This window comes from Hirundo rustica, chromosome 4, assembly GCF_015227805.2.
Source record: "Hirundo rustica isolate bHirRus1 chromosome 4, bHirRus1.pri.v3, whole genome shotgun sequence".
NCBI lineage: Eukaryota > Metazoa > Chordata > Aves > Passeriformes > Hirundinidae > Hirundo > Hirundo rustica.
The window spans coordinates 36712760-36738182 of NC_053453.1; the positions used below are offsets into that span (position 1 = coordinate 36712760).

General features: G+C 44.9%; 1 long non-coding RNA gene across 1 annotated transcript; it reads left to right on the plus strand.

Annotated features, from left to right (window-relative positions):
* Positions 1-51: 51 nt before the first annotated feature.
* LOC120752184 (uncharacterized) lies at positions 52-14053 on the plus strand. Its single transcript, XR_005700621.1, has 5 exons — positions 52-133; positions 3099-3181; positions 3943-4166; positions 4566-4711; positions 13839-14053. It is a non-coding gene; the product is annotated as an uncharacterized LOC120752184 (long non-coding RNA).
* The last annotated feature ends 11370 nt before the right edge of the window (positions 14054-25423 follow it).

Here is a 25423-nt window from a genome sequence, read left to right on the forward strand (position 1 = left end):
CGGCGCGCCCCGCACCCCGTCCGCCGGACCGCGCGGACTCTCGCGAGACCACGCCCCGCCCGGGAGGAGACAGAGCCGCGATGCGTACAAAAGAACGGGCGCGCGACAACGTCCCTTTTGCGGGGTATCCTGGGTAATGTAGTTCTCCGCTCGGGGCGAGGCCATGCAAAGCACAGCCGGGGAAAGCCGGCGCCTCAGCCTATCGCGCGGCGGCGGCGGCGGGTGCCAATGAGCGAGCAGCCCTCCATGTTGGTAGGGGAGGCGAGGGAGGAGGCCGCCATCTTATCGAAGGGCACGGCGCCATGTGGGTAGGGAGCCGTGGCATGGCGGCGCCCTGCCCTGCCCTGCCCTGCCCTGCCCTGCCCTGCCCTGCCGTTCCTCAGTCCGGGACCATCAGTGGCAGCTCCATTTAGCGCCGTCCAAGCTGCGGGGGCATAGGCCTTCTGGGTGCTCATTGCGGGTGCTGGCTACCATTTCTGTGTTGGTGGGGCCCGTGGACTGCTGCTCTCCCCAAACAGTGCCCAGGCTCCTAAAGAAGGGAAGGCAGCGGGTGTTCAGGCATTAACTCCCAGAACCCTCTTAGTAGCTAAACTAATGTTAAAATCTTTAAGAAGGAGATTCCTGCAAAGCTTTCCAAACTTGTAATTGCCTAGAAGTTCAGATTGGTCTTAAAGCCTTCAGTGATACAAGTGAACATCAGAGTGTAGAACAACTGCATAAACACCTTCAATCATTTGTTTTATTTTCATATATCTAAATAGCATTCTGTTGCTGCCTAGTTGGTTGTTAAGGGATGCAACATCCTACCACCACTGCTGACTGGAGAGCAGTGATGACTTGCTTGTGCAGAAAAAATCTCTCATTTTAAATAAAGGCTTTCTGAGTCAGATTGGTGTCTCCTGTAAAACTCACAAACCCTGACTTTTAAAACTGAGAAACCTGAGAGATTCTTTTCAATTATGCATGCTAAATGTCTTTGCAGATTTGCCATTATTTTCAAACTTGGAGAAAGATGGCTGTGTCTTTGTGCTTTTCCTGAAAGTGAATTATTCAGATGTTTTGTTGGGTATTTTTTTAGTGAGTAACATGCTATGAAATCACAAGCACCAAAATAAAACTCAGTATCATGTTACTATTTATTTTCCCTTGCCTTCCTCTCTAGACTTCATTTAAATCCAACAAGAATAGAGTGGAGTCCAAAATGTTGTGCCAAACAGGCTTACTTTTCTTCACTCAAACCACTTTTCACCCTCTTTTTTTGATTTAATGGGACAAGCTATATGACTCAAAATAAATACCATTGCAGTGACTTTATACAAAACAGGGCAGAGTAATGGAAGGTGTATATAATATCATTCATTTCTCAAATTATTTTTTTCTGTTTAAAACAGTGTGCATTCTTTGAAGATGTTTACAGGGAAAAAAAGGTTTGCTTTTTCTCTCCCCCCTCCCAACCCCATATATACATCATTCTACATTAGTGTGTTATTTGTGTCAGTACTTCTATTCAAATTGTTGGTATCTCTAAGAATCTGGCTTACATTATTTTACATATCCCACAGTAGTAAAAACATGCAAATATGATATAGGACATACTGAAATTTTTCTCAAGTAGCAGCTGGAGGTCAAACAGGTTTCTTAAACATTGCTAGGTGCCTAGGTCCATGTCTGAAATCTAATCTGCTGTCGTTACAAAGCAGTTTGAATATCACTACATGGAAGCTGCAGAAATTTTCCTCCCAGAACACTTGGGCATCCCAGAGCTCTGCATATATCTGATTCCAGTTGTCTTTGTACAGTTACCTTTATTTCTAAGTGTTTTCACACACCAGTAGGAAATCAGTATCTCTTAGGAAAGGAAAATGTTTATAGAACTGTCAGGTATTGGCAAAACATCAGCTCTTTTATGGGAGATTATCCTGATGTGGGTATTCCCTCTCTATTGATTGTTATTGTATGTTTGCTTACTGTTCGTCCAACAAGTGCGCTGAATTTATTAAAAAATGCTATATAATCTGTATTATAATTTTCTATCTAAAAGAAAACTTAACCATCTGTACTTCACAATCTGTAAAAGAATACCCTGAGAATCTGCCAGTGGTTTTGTGTATCCTATAGTATCATATAACCCGTCTTTCATTTCAGTCATTTGATATTCCTAGCTTTTTGCTATCATCTAGGGTTATCATGCGAGTAATTTTAAATTTTCAGAAAGAAGCAGATTCACCACAGTTAATAAACAGAGGAATTGATAGTGTTAAATTCTGCTCTGTAAAGGGAATAAAAAGGCATGTGTAAAAAGAATGTGTTTTTTTGATGGTTTTACTACCTGCACATTTGAACAAAGGCCATAAACCTTTGAAAACTGCAAGGGAGCTGCCACTCAAATAGAAAACATGAAGATACTTCCTTGCTTATGATGTGAGTAATAGATAAAGAATTTTTTGTGAGGTTTTATTGCAATGTGTGATCCTAAGAGAAGAAAATTATTTTAGCTGCATTTGACTTCATGCCTTTGAAACAGATTATATTGATGCTGGAGAAAAAAAGAAAGTATTAAATAGTGAATATATTTTCAATAAAGGACAAATATAATAATTTAAAATACAGATGACCATACGTTTTAGTACAGAAGCACAGAATTTGACTTGTTTCAAAGTTTGAGGCAAGAAATTAGTAATATTTTTACCATGTAAATTAAATTCAATGATAAAAATTAAAGTGAGTTTTCTTTTTACAGAAGCACAGTCTGAGTTACAAGGATTTGGCCATATTTTAGAATATAAAAGGCATTCATTATTTTTTGGTACTATAATATTTGGCTTAGGCTAAAATTATTTTTGCTCTTCTTGTTTCGAAAGTGTCAATTACTATCATAGGTTCAGGTTGGATCCCCTGATTGGTGAGGTAACAAAGATAAATGTATTCTTTGCATTTCTTCTGCAGTTTTGTGGTTTTTCCTGCATTCTGTCTGTGCCAGCTGACACAATGTCCAGTTAATCCCTAATTTGGCACTGTTGCACAATTTCACATAATTTTGTTGTTCTGTCTCTTAACTCACTTCTTATGGATTTTTTTTCATTCTTCTTTTTTTACAGAAAGCTACGCGAAATTTTTCAAAGAAGAAAGCTGTTTCTATCCAAGCAGGAACATCCAACTTCAAAATAAACACTAAGTGTAGGTAAGTTCTTACTGAACAGTCTGAACAGTTCTTGAACTATCATTGAACACAATGCCTTCAAAAAACATATGAAAGTAAAAAGAAGTAAAAATTAGAGGAGACCATAAGATTGAAAAAAATAACAAAGAATCACATTCGAATAGCAGGCAGAGCTGCATAATGATAGAATTAAATACTTGCCTCATGTCATCCTTCAAAACAACTAATATTTCACGAAGAGCTATATCTGAGCAAATTATATTAAATACCTAAAGGAATCTTCCCTTGGATGAGGTGAAAGCATGAGATATTTATATGAGATAGGAGATGAAAATGAGATATTTCAGATGACTATTTATAAAAGTTTTTAATCTTTATTTTGGTATTTGTGATGAGTTAATACTAAAATACAAATCAGTCACATTGTTATGTTCTCAGACATGCTCTTGTTGATGAGAAAAGTCTCCTTTTTATGACTGTGCAATTATTCAGTAACTATCCATTACTAAAGAAGACTTTTTTGAAATATGGAAGATGTCAAAATGTGATTTTAGGTTTTTACCTCAGGTATTAATAGTCTGATGGAAGAGCTGATTCTAAGAGTTCTGTCTTTCCAAAAGACAAAACTCAGAGACTTTGTGTTTAGGAGCATAAAATAATCACTGCAGATAACTTCAGATGGAGCACACTCAAGTAGCAGTTAACCCCCGCCTGTTAGATGTTGCTAAAAAGAATGGCAATTTCCTCTCAGGAAACCTCAGCACCCTTTCCTGTGTCCTCAGAGGTTTTTAACTGAGGGTCCTGTGTTGGTACTTGAGACCCTATACAAGCCTTTGAGCAAGGACTCCTAGAAGTGAGCAACACATTGAAGAGAAGTAAGCAAGCAAGATCAGAAACTGAACCATGGAACTCATGCCTCCTTTAAGGCAAAGAAGACTGTAGGCTTTTTCTGTTGAGTTTGTACTTGTATTGGACACCTAGCCCATGGTTAAACCCAAAGACTGTGGTGAGTGTGTAATGCGCTTTTTTTTTTTTTTTTTTTTTTTTTTTTTTTTTTTTTTTTTTTTTTTTTTTTTTTTTTATGGAACGTTTTGTGTTTCTTAATTCTTCAAACTGTGTATAGGGTTGATTAATGTTATTTATAGTGTTATTTATAGAACACAGAATGCTACAGCCAAGTTAGAGATATTTAACAGATCAAGTATCTGTGGTAATTTTTTATGCTTGGATAGATATTCAAGTACATATATAGTAGATTAAGTGCGGCACTTTCCACTCTTTTGGTATTTTCCTCAGTTCTTTTTAAATACTTCAGCTATTCCTCAAAACATAAAGTTTGAAACTAAAAGCTCAAATTAGCATGATTGAAAATAATATAAGCAATTGTAACTTTTCTATTTGACAGGTAAATACTGCAATGGATTCGGTTCCACACAGAATGCTGGAAGGAAAAAGAAGTGAAGAAATAAACTTCTCATTAATTTCCTGAGACTATTTTTTCTGTTGAGAAGCATGAAATTATACTGTAGCATCATCTTCTATGTATGGAAGGTACAATACCATTCTTTTTGTTAAAAACACTCTAGAAACATATCAAAGCAATATCCTACCATGTCCTGCAGTTTTGAGAATTACTCTGTCCCATGTGGCGTGTTGCATTTGCTTTCAAATAACAAGTGTTCCCCAGTGCAACTAATCCCAGGTGATGGGTAGGAGTTGGAGCTTCATGCATATCTCTATTGGATCAATTTGGATCAGTTCCCATCTGTGACCTTGGGCAAGCAATTTCTGCCTTCAGGGTTTTCCAGATTGGTTGGTCTATGACAGCAGAGCAGTCATGGCAATCTCCACAGGCAGGGCCATGATGTAATGCTACAGGGTTAAGAACAGAACAGCAAGAGTCATGGCTGTTAACAGGAGTTTTTGTTGGAAATAGGCAGTTTTCCCTTTTAAAGAGAGGGCTGCAATAGGGTGGGGGAACAGCAACAGTTAGGGGATATCCTAGAACCAGAGTATTGAGGTGAGGTTTTATTTCAACTAAAAAACCAGCTGTAATGACCTTCCATGATTTCTTTTGTTTAGGCTTTATTTAGTTTTTTTCCATTCAATGTCTTTTCATACCAGCTGAAAAAGACATCCCACTGGACTGTGCCACCAGGTTGCCTAATTATTTATACTATTAAACATTTCAACAAGGGAGCTAGACTTTAAAAAATGAATGCCTTATAAAAGTGATATTACAAAAAAGGAATATGCATATTACTTCTCAGTTGGTAGCTGTGAAGTGTTGGGACTGCAGGCCTGGAGAATTAAACTGATATGTAAAGAGGTGTGACATGACCCTCAGTGCCAGGACAATTTCTCAGCTTTTCTTGCAGCACTTCACTGTTGTTTTTAAATGTAATCTGAACCATGAATATGTCGGAAAATTAAAGAATTTTAAATGTTTTGTCCAGCTCCAAACAACTTTTCTTTACCTATTTTCAAGAAAGCTCAGGAACCTTAACTTGGCAAGGAAACAAGTTGAAGGGGATGATAATCACAAAGGCACAGAGGGTTGATATTTGACTTTGCCTGTTCTGTTAAATAGGTGGGCTTTGATTCAATCCCTCAAGACCAGCTGCTGCTTAGGAGCAGCCCCCTCTCCAGGGACTTCCTGGAATCATCTCCTCAGAGCAGTCCAAATACCTCTGGAGAGAAGCTTTACAGATAAGCACTGTCAATTACTGAGAGGTAACCCTCACACAGAGTGTTTCAGCTGCACCCAGCTGCTATTTATTTTTTTCATTTAGCAGTATAAATACATAATCAAAGTCTTCCCTCTAAGTTAATGCAGAAAGAAAAGTTTCTTTACTGGTTGTTTCAGTTCTCCTCATGTAAAGGGACTTCAGAGGGGAGATACATTGCTGGAATCTCCTTGTGTTAATTAGTAGGAGGACAGTGACATCCATAGGCTCAAATTGACTGTATATGCAAATGTCCTACGACAATTCTTGAACATCATGCCATGAGCCCTTTCTGCAAACGATTCGGTACTAGTAGCCAGCAGCTACTAGTGGTCTGATTATTTAAGATCATTTATCAGTAAAAAAACCCCCGAATTCAGAATCTCTCCGTTTGGCAGTTGCGACTCTGGAAGAGTTCTTGAGTTTCACTTTTTCACAGCCTTTGACAAATGTTCTTTTGGGTTTGAATCTCGGGGGGGGGGGGGAACAAACAAACAAACAAACAAACAAACAAACAAAAAACCACCAGCTTCCAGCATGCCTAAGGCTTACACCTAAATCAGTATCTAACATAAGAGAAATAAAATATATAAGATAAATTCCAGAGAGTTGGATATATTTACAGGTGGAAGTCTCAGATAATTAACATAAAAGCAGGCTGGTAAAGTCTCAAGACAAAAGGCTGCAAAATATATTTTTTAAAGGTCATGAGCCATTCTACTAAAATAATCATGGATATTAAAAATATTCACTTATTTATTTATTGAGATTTCTTCTGAGAAGATTTTGTTTGAATCCTAGTGTTGGGGTTTAAGTCTCTGTGGAATTTTTTCCCCCCTCCCAAGTTGCTAGGAGACTAAGTGCTGAGTGCTTAACGTGGACAAAAGAACTGATAACTTAGTTTTGGGGGAGGGAAAAAAGCTCCCGGAGAGAGCGGAGGGTGGGGGGATCTCGCGGTTTTTTCTTTCTTTTTCTTCTTCCGGGGGGGAAGCACGGATCGGGCCACGGCTGGCTTCTGGAGTCCACGGGTAACGAAGGAGTCTAGTCCTGGGAATTCTACCATCTGTTGGAGTATCCAGGAATTCGGAATTTCTTCGCTATCCTGCTGGATTTTGGGTGAGACCGGGCCCCGCCGCTGCAGCTTCTCCGGCACTGCCACCTCTGCCTGCCGAGGACACCCCCTGCCTGCGGAGGACAGTCCACCGCGCCCGGCTTCCAGCCATCAGCGCCGGAGCTTCCACCGTGTGCCCTCGGGGTTCTTGGTTCTGTTCTACTATTGTTATAATTGCTGTTGGTTTTTGTCTGTCCTGTTATATTTACTAGTAAAGGACTGTTATTCCTTTTCCCCATAGCTCTGACTGAAAAGTTTTATTCTTAATCTTCCGAATTATAATAACACGGAGGGAAGGATTCAAATTCCTCATTTCCTAGAGAGGCCTGCCTCTCCATAGCAGATACCTGTCTTTTTCAAAAACCAAGACAGAATTTGGCGCCCAGATCGTGGGGCATTGAGAGAAAAAGGAATAACAGTTCTTAAGTGCCTACATTGCTGTGCACTGGATATCATGTGGTCTTGCTTAACCTGGTTTGGGTGGCATGTGGGTGTGGCCGTATTTCTCCCATTTGCAGGCCCTTTTCTAAACATGGGCCCTGTAACTAAGGTTACTGTGGCTGTCATCAATTTTGCTATATGGGTTAACGAAGTGAGGAAATCGTGGATTTTTAATTTCCTCTGGAAGGCAGGCACATGGATTCAGGGCTATCATACACTAACTGTGTGTTTCTGGAGTTACTTTAACAACGGTACCTACTGTGAAGAAATGACACCAGGAGAAATTTTTTCACAACCCTTCACCCAGCTCTTTGGGCCTACCCCACCAGTCTTTGAAGGGTTCAAATCTCTGAATGTTAATGACATCATACAGTGGCTGGTGTTGCTGGTATGCCTGTTCTGTTTAGCATTTAGAGATAAGGGGAGACTGACCTGGATAACTACCCTGATACCTACCCTAGAGAATAAGGATGCTGCCCCACAGCCTGAGCCCATCCCACAGCCTGACACTGCCCCGCAGCCTGACCCTGCCCCACAGCCTGAGCCCGTCCCACAGCCTGACCCTGCCCCACAACCTGACCCTGCCCCACAGCCTGAGCCCGTCCCACAGCCTGACCCTGCCCCACAACCTGACACTGTCCCACAGCCTGCCTCAGGAATAAACCACCCAGATTGGGTGAAGGAGATCCGTGAGATGGGCCAGATGCTGAGGGAGTACCTTGGGAAACCCTGCCCCAACAAAGGAGAGTCTGATGGTGCAGCAGCAGAACCCACAGACGTTACAACCGTCCAGGTTCCAGCTGAACCACAGGGGCAGCCACAGCCAGCAGCAGTGGCCCCTGTGGAAACAAAGAAGTATAAGGTGAAATCAGAGCACCCAGGCAACAAGGATAAGAAAGGAGGGCCCTCACAACCCGGGGAGGAGTCAGAGGTTGAGATCATCACTGAGTCCCTGACATATGAAAGTCTCCGTAATCTGCAAAAAGATCTTGCACGGCGGGGACGTGAGGCTTATACAGCCTGGTTACTTCGGGTCTGGGACCTTATAGGTACAGGTGTGCAGCTAGATAGTAGTGAGGCAAGGAATTTGGGACCCTTGACCCAGGACTCAGGTGTGAATCAGGTATTCGTAAGGGAGCCAGGGCCCCTTTCCCTTTGGGAGCGGCTTTTAATGAGTGTACGGGAGAGGTTTGTCCACAGAGACAGAATGCAAGAGCACCATCATAGAATGCGCTGGAAGACCCTTGAGGAAGGGATCCAACAGTTGAGAGAAGTGGCGGTATTGGAGGTACTCTTTGGGAGGGGTGGACAGCATGATAATGACCCCGACAAAGTCAAGTGCACAGGGCAAATGCTGTGGAATCTGGCAACTCTAGGACCATCTCAATACGCCACATACATTGCAACAATTCATCCTGATACCAACCGAGAGACAGTGGGTTCTGTAGCCAACAAGCTTAGAAATTATGAGAGTATCATCTGTAGCCCAATGCAGGCTCAGGTCTCTGCCGTGGCTAAGGAACTCAGGGAGAGGATGGAGGAGGTGACAGAGGAGATAAGGGAGGTGAGGGAGGAGATGAGGAGGAACAGTTCCCATGTGGCACCTGTGCGAGTTACGGGCCCCAGAGTCAGAGCTCAACAGCCCCCAGCTAGAGAGAGAGGGTACACCCCACGAGCTGACCTGTGGTACTTTCTGCGTGACCATGGGGAAGACATGGGAAGGTGGGATGGAAAACCCACTTCTGCCCTGGCAGCACGGGTGCGTGAGCTCAAGGAGAGAAACACTAACCGAGGGGGTTCCACTAAGATGAAGGTAGCCTCGACATCGCACGACCAGGCTGCCAGGTATTATAGAAGTGAGGATGATATGTCAGATCCCCGTGAAGGAACCTCTACCATGTATGCTCAGGAGGGGAATAATGACCGGTGCTAGAGGGGCCCTGCCTCTAGCCAGGGAGAGGCACGGGAAAACCGGGTCTATTGGACGGTGTGGATCCGATGGCCTGGCACATCAGAGCCACAGAAATATGAAGCTTTAGTTGATACTGGTTCTCAGTGTACCCTGATACCATCGGAATATGTGGGGACAGAACCTATTTCCATTGCTGGGGTGACGGGGGGATCACAGGAATTGACTCTGTTGGAAGCCGAGGTGAGCCTGACCGGGAAGGAGTGGCAGAAACATCCAATTGTGACTGGCTCAGGGGCCCCGTGTATTTTGGGCATAGACTTCCTCCGGAATGGTTATTACAAAGACTCTAAGGGATTCAGGTGGGCTTTTGGAATAGCAGCTGTGGAGGCAGAGGGCATTAAGAAATTGAATAGCTTGCCTGGACTGTCGGAGAACCCATCTGCAGTAGGACTTCTAAAGGTAGAAGAGCAACGAGTTCCAGTTGCCACCTCGACGGTGCACCGCCGACAGTATCGGACAAATCGAGATGCCGTGATCCCCATCCACAAGATGATCCGTGAGCTGGAGAGCCAAGGGGTGGTCAGCAAAACCCACTCACCCTTCAACAGCCCCATCTGGCCTGTGCGCAAGCCTGACGGAGAATGGAGATTGACTGTGGACTACCGTGCCTTGAACGAAGTGACTCCACCATTGAGCGCTGCTGTGCCGGACATGCTGGAACTCCAGTACGAGCTGGAGTCCAAGGCAGCAAAATGGTACGCCACAATTGACATTGCTAATGCCTTTTTCTCCATTCCTCTGGCTGCAGAATGCAGGCCTCAGTTTGCTTTCACCTGGAGGGGCGTGCAGTACACCTGGAACCGACTGCCCCAGGGGTGGAAACACAGCCCCACCATCTGCCATGGACTGATCCAGGCTGCACTGGAAAAGGGTGAGGCTCCGGAGCACCTACAGTATATCGATGACATCATTGTGTGGGGGAACACGGCAATGGAAGTGTTTGAGAAAGGAGAGAAGATCATCCAAATTCTCCTGAAAGCTGGTTTTGCCATCAAGCAGAGCAAGGTCAAGGGACCTGCCCGAGAGATCCAGTTCCTGGGAGTAAAGTGGCAAGATGGACGGCGGCAGATTCCCACTGAGGTCATCAATAAGATCACTGCAATGTCCCCACCAACCAGCAAAAAGGAGACACAAGCTTTCCTAGGCGCTATAGGTTTCTGGAGGATGCACATTCCTGAGTACAGCCAGATTGTGAGCCCTCTCTACCTGGTCACCCGCAAGAAGAACGATTTCCACTGGGGCCCTGAACAACAACAAGCCTTTGCCCAGATCAAGCAGGAGATCGCTCATGCAGTGGCCCTTGGCCCAGTGAGGACGGGACCAGAGGTGAAGAACGTGCTCTACTCAGCAGCCGGGAACAATGGCCTGTCCTGGAGCCTTTGGCAGAAGGTGCCTGGGGAGACTCGGGGCCGACCACTGGGATTCTGGAGCCGAAGCTACAGAGGGTCTGAAGCCAACTACACTCCAACAGAAAAGGAAATCTTGGCCGCCTATGAAGGAGTTCAAGCTGCCTCAGAGGTGATTGGCACAGAAGCACAACTCCTCCTGGCACCCCGACTACCGGTGCTGGGGTGGATGTTTAAAGGAAAGGTTCCCTCCACCCATCATGCCACCGATGCCACATGGAGCAAATGGATTGCCCTCATCACTCAGCGCGCCCGCATTGGAAACCCAAATCGCCCTGGGATTTTGGAGATAATTACAAACTGGCCGGAAGGTGAAAACTTTGGTCTCATGGATGAAGAGGAGCAAGAACAAGTGACACGTGCTGAAGAAGCTCCACCATACAACCAACTGCCAGCAGAAGAAACACGCTATGCTTTTTTCACTGACGGTTCCTGCCGCGTCGTAGGGATGAACCGGAAGTGGAAAGCAGCTGTATGGAGCCCCACACGACAGGTTGCACAAGCCACTGAAGGAGAAGGTGGGTCAAGCCAACTTGCTGAACTCAAAGCTGTTCAACTGGCCCTGGACATTGCTGAAAGAGAGAAGTGGCCAAAGCTCTACCTCTACACTGATTCGTGGATGGTGGCCAATGCTCTGTGGGGTTGGCTGGACAGGTGGAGAAAGGCCAATTGGCAGCGTAGGGGAAAACCAATCTGGGCTGCAGATGAGTGGAAGGACATTGCCGCTCGGGTAGAGAAGCTACCTGTCAAAGTCCGCCATGTAGATGCCCATGTCCCCAAGAGTCGGGCTAATGAGGAGCACCAAAACAACGAGCAGGTAGATCAGGCTGCAAAGATAGAGGTGTCAAAGATAGACTTAGATTGGCAACACAAGGGAGAGTTGTTTCTAGCTCGATGGGCCCATGATGCCTCAGGTCACCAGGGCAGAGATGCCACCTATAAGTGGGCACAAGACCGAGGGGTGGATCTAACCATGGACAGTATTTCTCAGGTTATCCATGACTGTGAGACGTGTGCTGCCATTAAGCAGGCCAAGCGGGTGAAGCCCCTGTGGTATGGCGGGCGATGGTCCAAGTATAAGTACGGGGAAGCCTGGCAGATTGACTACATCACCCTTCCCCAAACCCGCCAAGGCAAGCGCTACGTGCTGACCATGGTGGAAGCCACCACTGGATGGCTGGAGACCTACCCTGTGCCCCATGCTACTGCCCGGAACACCATCCTGGGCCTTGAAAAGCAAATCCTGTGGAGACATGGTACCCCTGAGAGGATTGAGTCTGACAACGGGACTCATTTCAAGAACAGCCTTATAAACACCTGGGCTAGAGAACATGGCATTGAGTGGGTGTACCATATCCCCTATCATGCGCCAGCAGCCGGGAAGGTTGAACGATGCAATGGCCTGCTTAAAACCACTCTGAAGGCACTGGGTGCGGGGACTTTTAAGAACTGGGAGAATAATTTAGCAAAGGCCACCTGGTTAGTGAACACTCGAGGTTCCACCAACCGAGCAGGCCCCGCCCAATCTGAGCCCCTGGGAACAAGAGATGGAGATAAAGTTCCCGTAGTACACATGAGAGGAATGCTGGGAAAAACTGTTTGGATTAATTCTGCCTCCAGCAAAGACAATCCCGCTCCTGGGGTTGTTTTTGCTCAGGGACCTGGCTGCACATGGTGGGTGATGCAAAAGGATGGAGGGACCCGCTGCATACCTCAAGGGGACCTTGTTTTTCGGTGAACACTGTGACTGTGTCTGTATTTATATTCACATGTATATATATGTATATTATTTAAAGATTTAAGTTCAATATAATATGTTGGTGTGGGAAAAAAATTCGGGGTGGATAATGTTGGGGTTTAAGTCTCTGTGGAATTTTTTCCCCCCTCCCAAGTTGCTAGGAGACTAAGTGCTGAGTGCTTAACGTGGACAAAAGAACTGATAACTTAGTTTTGGGGGAGGGAAAAAAGCTCCCGGAGAGAGCGGAGGGTGGGGGGATCTCGCGGTTTTTTCTTTCTTTTTCTTCTTCCGGGGGGGAAGCACGGATCGGGCCACGGCTGGCTTCTGGAGTCCACGGGTAACGAAGGAGTCTAGTCCTGGGAATTCTACCATCTGTTGGAGTATCCAGGAATTCGGAATTTCTTCGCTATCCTGCTGGATTTTGGGTGAGACCGGGCCCCGCCGCTGCAGCTTCTCCGGCACTGCCACCTCTGCCTGCCGAGGACACCCCCTGCCTGCGGAGGACAGTCCACCGCGCCCGGCTTCCAGCCATCAGCGCCGGAGCTTCCACCGTGTGCCCTCGGGGTTCTTGGTTCTGTTCTACTATTGTTATAATTGCTGTTGGTTTTTGTCTGTCCTGTTATATTTACTAGTAAAGGACTGTTATTCCTTTTCCCCATAGCTCTGACTGAAAAGTTTTATTCTTAATCTTCCGAATTATAATAACACGGAGGGAAGGATTCAAATTCCTCATTTCCTAGAGAGGCCTGCCTCTCCATAGCAGATACCTGTCTTTTTCAAAAACCAAGACACCTAGTCATTCTCATTTCTGTATCCAGACTACAAATGTCAATGTCATCAAGAAAAAATAAATGATTTGCAAAACTTGGCAGCTGGGAGATAATCTCCTGTTGTTACAGTGATGTCCTAGATTTCACAAACTTGAAGAATTTCAGATCTTGAAAAGCAATGCACTAAGTTTTGTTTATGTTTGTTATGAGAAAGGGATAAATAAGGCATAAACGCAGATTCCTTTCACAGATGAAGGTGCTTCCGCCCCCCTCCCCCCTCAGCTTGTCAAAACTTTTTTTCAGAGATTAAAATTTTAGTGCTACCTTACAGTGTTGTGTACAGTGACAGGATGTTCTGGGACTTCAATACCAATTTCTGACACTGGGTGGATCTCTGAAGTCAGAAGAACAAGAAAATAAATCTTTAATTGGCACTGTTCTGGCATGAGAAGAGTGGGTTGGGCTCCACCCTGTTTGTTAACATCTTGATTTCTCCATTTTTCATCTGCTTCAGGACAGAATGATTTCCTGTGGCATCACTTTACTGTTGTTGACTGAAAGAATGGGAATAAATTATCACAGCAAATAGACAGTGCAATAGTCTTTCTGATGAGAAACTTCAGTTGCTGAAAACATTGGGAATCTGCAATTCTTTGTCATAGGACTTAAACTCATCTAACTTTTGAAATATGTTTTCTGCACTAGTTCTGCTGAATCTGGACTGAAGAGAAAAAGGTAAGGGATATTTCTGCTTAACTTTTGAACACGTTGTTATAGCCACCTCTTTACGGTAAAACTTTCCTTCTTTATTCTGTAGTTTTAATTTTCCAGGATATTTTCACATTTCATAATTATCCAGTTTCTAAATGGAAAAAGTCTTCAGTTCCATAGCAGTGTTTGAAGATGGATGTATGGGTATTTGCCTTGGGAGACCCGGGACCAAAATTCTGTACCGCCAAAGTCAAAATATTGTATTTGCATGACTTAATTTTTTGATTTAATAAGTATTCAATGATACAAAATTCATTCTTTATTAAAAAGTAGATTTCCCAAAATCCAGCTTATTGTTCACAGAGTACTTGCTGCTTTTGTCTATCTGCAAAATAGAGCTAAATCTGTAGCACACTTGGCAAATGCATTATCCTTAATATTTATCTCTCTGAGGAAATAATATCTATCCGGTTTAACAAAAAACTGAACATTTGCACAGGTAAGACACAATATATAATTTTTCAGCTACAACCTTACAAATACAAATTCACAATCTACAGTAAATCTAAGAATTATGAGTTTTAGTTTATATTATAAACATAATAATTGCTGCAGTATATGTAAGAAAAATAATTCTCTTCAAAAGCATAAGGCACCACTTCTGTCCATAGTAGTTTTTAATAGGCTACTACTAAATTGTAGGGTCTTCTGTGGCACAGACTAAATTAATAACAAGATTTCTTCATTGTATTAAATGTGGAAGGTCCCAACGTGCTGTGGATTTGAATTTGCATTCAAACCACAGCTGGATATTTCCCTTATGAACTTTCCTTATAACTTCTTTGGTAGTTGTACGGGTAACAATTGAAGAATGATTTTATAATTTATCTTATTACAGGATCCAGAGACTCTGCTTAGGGCTCAAGTCAACTTTTACATATGTTTAATAAAATGTTTAATAAAATGTTTCACTGCGTATAAAAAAATGGCAGATCATCTGGTTTTATGTTGTTGTTTTTCGTGTGATCTGGAGCAAGGCATTGACGAATGTTACTTCTCTTCCTTAAATTTTGCCCATTTGTGAAGTTTTTTTAACTTCTTATGATTAACTGCTATAGAAATGTAAAGTACTTGTTGCTAATTCAGAGAGATACAATATCCTCAGTATTTAAGCTGTATCTTCATAGCTGATGCTTGTGCATATAACACCCAGCCATAATGTAACACTAATAGCATCTTTATTCAGTTTTAATATTCATAATGATTTTGATACTTCACTTTTAACTATTCCATGCTTTTAGTAACATGAAATGATGAAATAAAGTTGAAGGTGATTTAAGAGGTTTTTTTCATGCTTTAGTAGATTATATATAATGGATTATAAATGTAAAATAAGAAATATAACTGCAGAAAAGAGATGTGACCACTATTTTTCTATACTTCCCTAATCAGAACTGTATTAAGTACATATGCAGTAACCTCTGCTGTGCTTCCAATCTTAATCAACTGAAACAGACATAAATAAGGACTACATTCAATAGTGGATGAAGTGAAGAGATGGTTACTGTATTTCTCCTATCAGAACTACCAAGAGCCCATTCGTATTCATCATATGGTTTCATTAATCCATTTGATGGTGTTGATATCATCTCCCTTGAGTTTTTGGGTCAATCTTCGCATTGTATCACCACATCTTCCCTGACTTGCATGGCATTGCAGCATCATACAGCCACAAAGGTTTCATACCAGAATGCATGAAGTCTGTTTTGTTACAAAAGCATCCCACTCTTCATATTGAAAAGGCAGAGAACTGGAGTCACTATAGCTTAGAGCAACTGAAAACAATGTTGGCAAGAGGCAAAGGGGGAAGATACAAAGTCATATCCTTACTGGAGACCCAACAGATGAAACACTATCACCCATTGATTACACTGGCAGAGTTTACCTTTCAAACAGCCATTGTGCAGTTTAGTGCCCTTTTATTTCATATGCAGATAAAGACATTATGAGCAACCACTTGAAAAGTCTCAGCCAGAAATTATTTACACAGACACCGCATTTTGGTACTTAAGCCATTGTTCAAAGAAAGCATAATTTACCCATTAAGGAGACTGTTTTTGAAATGAGCCACGTTTCCATTGCTCTTCATCTTCCAGTGACTCACAGTGTGATCTATGTTTTGAAACTCTACAATGAAACATAGATTCACATACAGTTAGACTTGATAGCCTGTTCATGTGGTTTCTCTATTAGGAAGAAATGTTTAGGAATACTACATTTTTTTTCCTTTTGCTAAATGCTGTTGAGCTAATATAAAAGCATAGCAGTTGTAATTGATTGGGGGGGGGGGGGTGGTATTTGTTTGCTTTTTGGTTATTAGGGTTTTTTGTTGGAAAGCTTCTAAACTCAGTACAGAATGCAAATAAAACTCTTGTAATACAGATATCCCCTAGAAAATCCAGTAGCCTTCTGGTTGGAATAGTCAGTTAAAAATAGTAAATCAAATTTCCATCCTTGCTCTCATTAGTTCTGGCAAGTCAAGACTAGTAAGCATTGGTCTTCTACATGCCCAATGATTTCCAAATTGTTGATAAAACTGTCATGTCTGCAGTCAGACATCTCTTTTTTGAGCTTATTACATTCAATTTTGATTAACAAGAAGATACAAATTTTTTTTTTTTTTTTTTTTTTTTTTTTTTAAGAATCCAGGCCTGGCCACTAACAACCTGGAGGCAATATTTTTTTATTAAGATTTTATTCCATATCTAGACGTAGCTTTGGTTGACCTCCTCACCTCCCAGTATCTCTTACAAATTATTTTAAGCACAATGAAAGTTAGTCATCTTAAAACTTTGGCACTATTTGTTGCATTATAAACAGATGGGACTCTTGTTTCTTCATGCAGAAAAAGCCAATCGTTACTGTCACAGCCCATTTTTATAGTGTTTTCAAAGACCTTGTGTTTAACTCTAATTGGTTAGTAACTTTCTTGCCACTCAATTCATTGGTTAGAAGGTGCTTGTGTATGTACATGCTAAGACTCACTCTTACCACAGGTGTTTACGTATTTTCTTTGCAGATTCTCATGGGATAGAGTTCTTGTTTTTACAGGTGCAAACGGCTTTTTTACAAGAATAGATTGTTATGCTAACTGATCCTCATTCTCATATGTCCTGGTTTGGGACAAATTTGGGAGAAAACCCCTGTATAGGATCCCTCCAAGGAAGGAAACCCACGTGGCCCCTCCCTCCAACCGGTCCGGAAAAAAAACCCAAAACCCTCTTTGGAGAAAAGTGGAAAAAACTATTTTACTAAACAAATGAAGTGCATACAAGTATAAAGAATGAATAATATGAAACAATGAAACCTCTCCTTCTGAAGTGAGATGGCAAACTGAGAAAGTCCTTGCCGTGGGTGTAGCTTGGCTCTCTCTCTCAGCGTCTCCAGTCCCAGTCCCTCCGGCGCTGCTGGAAAATGCCGAGGTCCAGGCCCCGGTGGGCCGCAGGTGCAGCCCCCAGAGCTCCCCTGGGTTTTCGGTCCAGAGCAGGTTTAAACAGTTCCAAGAAAAAGGGAAAAAAAACAGTCCAGGGAACTTCTCTGCCCTAGCTAGCTGAAACTAACTAAAAGCAAAAAAAAGATCTCTGTCCTGCTGTCTCTCCAAGCCTCCGCCGAACACACTGTCCGCAGAAGAATGTGGAGGAGTCGGGCAGTTTTCTCAAAACAAACTCCGCGCTTCTCCTTGCTCTTAGAACCAGTCTTAAAGGCACAGGACTCAATATACAGCACAAACAGAACAGACGATTGGGGATACAGGCATCATAAAGTTACCCTAGGACATTCCACCCCTTGTATCCCCATATCGTCAATTTACTAAAACTAATATATATTCCAGCTCTACACACACATACATCTATATAAAAACAATATGCAATATACAGCTACATACAGTGGCAGTACCATTTAGCACACAGTGATAATTACACACAGTTCTCACCCAACAATCAAATCTCCCTGGGGTACACATCGTGTGGTTCCATCTTTCTGCATTACCCACCATGTGCAGCCTGGTCCCTGAGCAAAGACAATCCCACGGATGGGATCCTCTGTACTTGAAGCAGAATTGATCCAAACTGTCTTCCCTAACAAACCTCTTACATGTACTACTGGGACTTTCTCTCCATCTACTGTATGTAGGGACTCAGACTGGGCAGGGCCTGCTCTGTTGGTGGAACCTCGGGTGTTAACTAACCAGGTGGCCTTTGCTAGATGCTGCTCCCAGTTTTTGAATGATCCCCCACCCAGTGCTTTCAGGGTGGTTTTTAGCAGTCCATTATATCTTTCTATTTTCCCTGAAGCTGGTGCATGATAGGGGATATGGTACACCCACTCAATGCCATGTTCCCTAGCCCAGTTGTTGATGAGGCTGTTCTTGAAATGAGTTCCATTGTCTGACTCAATCCTCTCAGGGGTACCATGCCTCCAAAGAACTTGTTTTTCAAGGCCTAGAATGGTGTTACGGGCCGTAGCGTGAGGCACAGGGTAGGTCTCCAGCCACCCCGTGGTGGCTTCCACCATTGTGAGCACGTAGCGCTTGCCTTGGCGGGTTTGGGGAAGGGTGATGTAGTCAACCTGCCAGGCTTCCCCGTACTTATACTTGGACCATCGCCCGCCATACCATAGCGGCTTCACCCGCTTGGCCTGCTTGATGGCAGCACACGTCTCACAGTCATGGATAACCTGAGAAATACTGTCCATAGTTAGATCCACCCCTCGGTCTCGGGCCCATTTATAGGTGGCATCTCTACCCTGGTGACCTGAGGCATCATGGGCCCATCGAGCTAGAAACAACTCTCCTTTGTGTTGCCAATCTAAGTCTATCTTTGACACCTCTATCTTAGCAGCCTGATCTACCTGCTCGTTGTTTCGGTGCTCCTCATTAGCCCGACTCTTGGGGACATGGGCATCTACATGACGGACTTTGACAGGTAGCTTCTCTACCCGAGTGGCAATGTCCTTCCACTCATCTGCAGCCCAGATTGGCTTTCCCCTACGCTGCCAGTTGGCCTTTTTCCACTTCTCCAGCCATCCCCACAGAGCATTGGCTACCATCCACGAATCAGTGTAGAGGTAGAGCTTTGGCCACTTCTCTCTTTCAGCAATGTCCAGGGCCAGTTGAACAGCTTTGAGTTCAGCAAGTTGGCTTGACCCACCTTCTCCTTCAGTGGCTTGTGCAACCTGTCTTGTGGGGCTCCATACAGCTGCTTTCCACTTCCGGTTCATCCCTACGATGCGGCAGGAACCGTCAGTGAAAAGAGCATAGCGTGTTTCTTCTGCTGGCAGTTGGTTGTAGGGTGGAGCTTCTTCAGCACGTGTCACTTGTTCCTGCTCCTCTTCATCCATGAGACCAAAGTTTTCACCTTCCGGCCAGTTTGTAATTATCTCCAAAATCCCAGGGCGATTTGGGTTTCCAATGCGGGCGCGCTGAGTGATGAGGGCAATCCATTTGCTCCATGTGGCATTGGTGGCATGGTGGGTAGAGGGAACTTCTGCTTTGAACATCCATCCCAGCACTGGTAGTCGAGGTGCCAGCAGGAGTTGTGTTTCAGTCCCTACTACTTCTGAGGCAGCTTGAACTCCTTCATAGGCAGCCAAGATTTCCTTCTCTGTTGGAGTGTAGTTGGCTTCGGACCCTCTGTAACTTCGGCTCCAGAATCCCAGTGGTCGGCCCCGAGTCTCCCCAGGCCCCTTCTGCCAAAGGCTCCAGGACAGGCCATTGTTCCCGGCTGCTGAGTAGAGCACGTTCTTCACATCTGGTCCCGTCCTCACTGGGCCAAGGGCTACTGCATGAGCGATCTCCTGCTTGATCTGGGCAAAGGCTTGTTGCTGTTCAGGGCCCCAGTGGAAATCGTTCTTCTTGCGGGTGACCAGGTAGAGAGGGCTCACAATCTGGCTGTACTCAGGAATGTGCATCCTCCAGAAACCTATGGCGCCTAGGAAAGCTTGTGTTTCCTTTTTGTTAGTTGGTGGGCACATTGCTGTGATCTTGTTGATGACTTCAGTGGGAATCTGACGCCTTCCATCGTGCCACTTTACTCCCAGAAACTGGATCTCTCGAGCAGGTCCCTTAACTTTGCTCTTCTTGATAGCAAAGCCAGCCTTCAGGAGAATCTGGATGATCTTCTCTCCCTTCTCAAACACTTCCATTGCTGTGTTTCCCCACACAATGATGTCATCGATGTACTGTAAATGTTCCGGAGCCTCACCCTTTTCCAGTGCAGCCTGGATCAGTCCATGGCAGATGGTGGGGCTGTGTTTCCACCCCTGGGGCAGTCGGTTCCAGGTGTACTGCACGCCCCTCCAGGTGAAAGCAAACTGAGGCCTGCATTCTGCAGCCAGAGGGATGGAGAAAAATGCATTAGCAATGTCAATTGTGGCGTACCACTTTGCTGCCTTGGACTCCAGCTCGTACTGGAGTTCCAGCATGTCCGGCACAGCAGCGCTCAATGGTGGAGTCACTTCGTTCAAGGCACGGTAGTCCACAGTCAATCTCCATTCTCCGTCAGGCTTGCGCACAGGCCAGATGGGGCTGTTGAAGGGTGAGTGGGTTTTGCTGACCACCCCTTGTGTCTCCAGCTCACGGATCATCTTGTGGATGGGGATCACAGCATCTCGAGTTGTTCTGTACTGTCGGCGATGCACTATTGAAGTGGCAATTGGCACTTGTTGCTGGAACTAGGACGCAGGGTAGGACGAAAAAACCATAAACTGAACATACCCAGAACAAACTCCAGTATCTTTATAAGCTTCTTGTAAACCATAATCACCGAACCCAGCAAAATAGCTATTCTAATTTGTGCATCCCTAATGTAAAAGCTGTATGTCAGGGACAATATTGGAGCTATTTCTGGGTAAGAAAACAAACCTAGGGACCAGAAAGGTATTAAGACCTCAAAAAAGCCTAGGGAACAGAAATGCAGAAAAGACTCCATTCTAAGAGACATTAGGAATTCAAGAAGCAACATGGCTACTGATTGTTTAATCCCCACCCAAAGGACAACCAAAAAATGCAGTTAATAATAATCAATACAAGTTTTTTCCACTCTCTCGTGCCCCGCAGTGGGCGCCAGTTAGAAGTATGTCCTGGTTTGGGACAAATTTGGGAGAAAACCCCTGTATAGGATCCCTCCAAGGAAGGAAACCCACGTGGCCCCTCCCTCCAACCGGTCCGGAAAAAAAAACCCAAAACCCTCTTTGGAGAAAAGTGGAAAAAAACTATTTTACTAAACAAATGAAGTGCATACAAGTATAAAGAATGAATAATATGAAACAATGAAACCTCTCCTTCTGAAGTGAGATGGCAAACTGAGAAAGTCCTTGCCGTGGGTGTAGCTTGGCTCTCTCTCTCAGCGTCTCCAGTCCCAGTCCCTCCGGCGCTGCTGGAAAATGCCGAGGTCCAGGCCCCGGTGGGCCGCAGGTGCAGCCCCCAGAGCTCCCCTGGGTTTTCGGTCCAGAGCAGGTTTAAACAGTTCCAAGAAAAAGGGAAAAAAAACAGTCCAGGGAACTTCTCTGCCCTAGCTAGCTGAAACTAACTAAAAGCAAAAAAAAGATCTCTGTCCTGCTGTCTCTCCAAGCCTCCGCCGAACACACTGTCCGCAGAAGAATGTGGAGGAGTCGGGCAGTTTTCTCAAAACAAACTCCGCGCTTCTCCTTGCTCTTAGAACCAGTCTTAAAGGCACAGGACTCAATATACAGCACAAACAGAACAGACGATTGGGGATACAGGCATCATAAAGTTACCCTAGGACATTCCACCCCTTGTATCCCCATATCGTCAATTTACTAAAACTAATATATATTCCAGCTCTACACACACATACATCTATATAAAAACAATATGCAATATACAGCTACATACAGTGGCAGTACCATTTAGCACACAGTGATAATTACACACAGTTCTCACCCAACAATCAAATCTCCCTGGGGTACACATCGTGTGGTTCCATCTTTCTGCATTACCCACCATGTGCAGCCTGGTCCCTGAGCAAAGACAATCCCACGGATGGGATCCTCTGTACTTGAAGCAGAATTGATCCAAACTGTCTTCCCTAACAAACCTCTTACATGTACTACTGGGACTTTCTCTCCATCTACTGTATGTAGGGACTCAGACTGGGCAGGGCCTGCTCTGTTGGTGGAACCTCGGGTGTTAACTAACCAGGTGGCCTTTGCTAGATGCTGCTCCCAGTTTTTGAATGATCCCCCACCCAGTGCTTTCAGGGTGGTTTTTAGCAGTCCATTATATCTTTCTATTTTCCCTGAAGCTGGTGCATGATAGGGGATATGGTACACCCACTCAATGCCATGTTCCCTAGCCCAGTTGTTGATGAGGCTGTTCTTGAAATGAGTTCCATTGTCTGACTCAATCCTCTCAGGGGTACCATGCCTCCAAAGAACTTGTTTTTCAAGGCCTAGAATGGTGTTACGGGCCGTAGCGTGAGGCACAGGGTAGGTCTCCAGCCACCCCGTGGTGGCTTCCACCATTGTGAGCACGTAGCGCTTGCCTTGGCGGGTTTGGGGAAGGGTGATGTAGTCAACCTGCCAGGCTTCCCCGTACTTATACTTGGACCATCGCCCGCCATACCATAGCGGCTTCACCCGCTTGGCCTGCTTGATGGCAGCACACGTCTCACAGTCATGGATAACCTGAGAAATACTGTCCATAGTTAGATCCACCCCTCGGTCTCGGGCCCATTTATAGGTGGCATCTCTACCCTGGTGACCTGAGGCATCATGGGCCCATCGAGCTAGAAACAACTCTCCTTTGTGTTGCCAATCTAAGTCTATCTTTGACACCTCTATCTTAGCAGCCTGATCTACCTGCTCGTTGTTTCGGTGCTCCTCATTAGCCCGACTCTTGGGGACATGGGCATCTACATGACGGACTTTGACAGGTAGCTTCTCTACCCGAGTGGCAATGTCCTTCCACTCATCTGCAGCCCAGATTGGCTTTCCCCTACGCTGCCAGTTGGCCTTTTTCCACTTCTCCAGCCATCCCCACAGAGCATTGGCTACCATCCACGAATCAGTGTAGAGGTAGAGCTTTGGCCACTTCTCTCTTTCAGCAATGTCCAGGGCCAGTTGAACAGCTTTGAGTTCAGCAAGTTGGCTTGACCCACCTTCTCCTTCAGTGGCTTGTGCAACCTGTCTTGTGGGGCTCCATACAGCTGCTTTCCACTTCCGGTTCATCCCTACGATGCGGCAGGAACCGTCAGTGAAAAGAGCATAGCGTGTTTCTTCTGCTGGCAGTTGGTTGTAGGGTGGAGCTTCTTCAGCACGTGTCACTTGTTCCTGCTCCTCTTCATCCATGAGACCAAAGTTTTCACCTTCCGGCCAGTTTGTAATTATCTCCAAAATCCCAGGGCGATTTGGGTTTCCAATGCGGGCGCGCTGAGTGATGAGGGCAATCCATTTGCTCCATGTGGCATTGGTGGCATGGTGGGTAGAGGGAACTTCTGCTTTGAACATCCATCCCAGCACTGGTAGTCGAGGTGCCAGCAGGAGTTGTGTTTCAGTCCCTACTACTTCTGAGGCAGCTTGAACTCCTTCATAGGCAGCCAAGATTTCCTTCTCTGTTGGAGTGTAGTTGGCTTCGGACCCTCTGTAACTTCGGCTCCAGAATCCCAGTGGTCGGCCCCGAGTCTCCCCAGGCCCCTTCTGCCAAAGGCTCCAGGACAGGCCATTGTTCCCGGCTGCTGAGTAGAGCACGTTCTTCACATCTGGTCCCGTCCTCACTGGGCCAAGGGCTACTGCATGAGCGATCTCCTGCTTGATCTGGGCAAAGGCTTGTTGCTGTTCAGGGCCCCAGTGGAAATCGTTCTTCTTGCGGGTGACCAGGTAGAGAGGGCTCACAATCTGGCTGTACTCAGGAATGTGCATCCTCCAGAAACCTATGGCGCCTAGGAAAGCTTGTGTTTCCTTTTTGTTAGTTGGTGGGCACATTGCTGTGATCTTGTTGATGACTTCAGTGGGAATCTGACGCCTTCCATCGTGCCACTTTACTCCCAGAAACTGGATCTCTCGAGCAGGTCCCTTAACTTTGCTCTTCTTGATAGCAAAGCCAGCCTTCAGGAGAATCTGGATGATCTTCTCTCCCTTCTCAAACACTTCCATTGCTGTGTTTCCCCACACAATGATGTCATCGATGTACTGTAAATGTTCCGGAGCCTCACCCTTTTCCAGTGCAGCCTGGATCAGTCCATGGCAGATGGTGGGGCTGTGTTTCCACCCCTGGGGCAGTCGGTTCCAGGTGTACTGCACGCCCCTCCAGGTGAAAGCAAACTGAGGCCTGCATTCTGCAGCCAGAGGGATGGAGAAAAATGCATTAGCAATGTCAATTGTGGCGTACCACTTTGCTGCCTTGGACTCCAGCTCGTACTGGAGTTCCAGCATGTCCGGCACAGCAGCGCTCAATGGTGGAGTCACTTCGTTCAAGGCACGGTAGTCCACAGTCAATCTCCATTCTCCGTCAGGCTTGCGCACAGGCCAGATGGGGCTGTTGAAGGGTGAGTGGGTTTTGCTGACCACCCCTTGTGTCTCCAGCTCACGGATCATCTTGTGGATGGGGATCACAGCATCTCGAGTTGTTCTGTACTGTCGGCGATGCACTATTGAAGTGGCAATTGGCACTTGTTGCTGGAACTAGGACGCAGGGTAGGACGAAAAAAACCATAAACTGAACATACCCAGAACAAACTCCAGTATCTTTATAAGCTTCTTGTAAACCATAATCACCGAACCCAGCAAAATAGCTATTCTAATTTGTGCATCCCTAATGTAAAAGCTGTATGTCAGGGACAATATTGGAGCTATTTCTGGGTAAGAAAACAAACCTAGGGACCAGAAAGGTATTAAGACCTCAAAAAAGCCTAGGGAACAGAAATGCAGAAAAGACTCCATTCTAAGAGACATTAGGAATTCAAGAAGCAACATGGCTACTGATTGTTTAATCCCCACCCAAAGGACAACCAAAAAATGCAGTTAATAATAATCAATACAAGTTTTTTCCACTCTCTCGTGCCCCGCAGTGGGCGCCAGTTAGAAGTATGTCCTGGTTTGGGACAAATTTGGGAGAAAACCCCTGTATAGGATCCCTCCAAGGAAGGAAACCCACGTGGCCCCTCCCTCCAACCGGTCCGGAAAAAAAAACCCAAAACCCTCTTTGGAGAAAAGTGGAAAAAACTATTTTACTAAACAAATGAAGTGCATACAAGTATAAAGAATGAATAATATGAAACAATGAAACCTCTCCTTCTGAAGTGAGATGGCAAACTGAGAAAGTCCTTGCCGTGGGTGTAGCTTGGCTCTCTCTCTCAGCGTCTCCAGTCC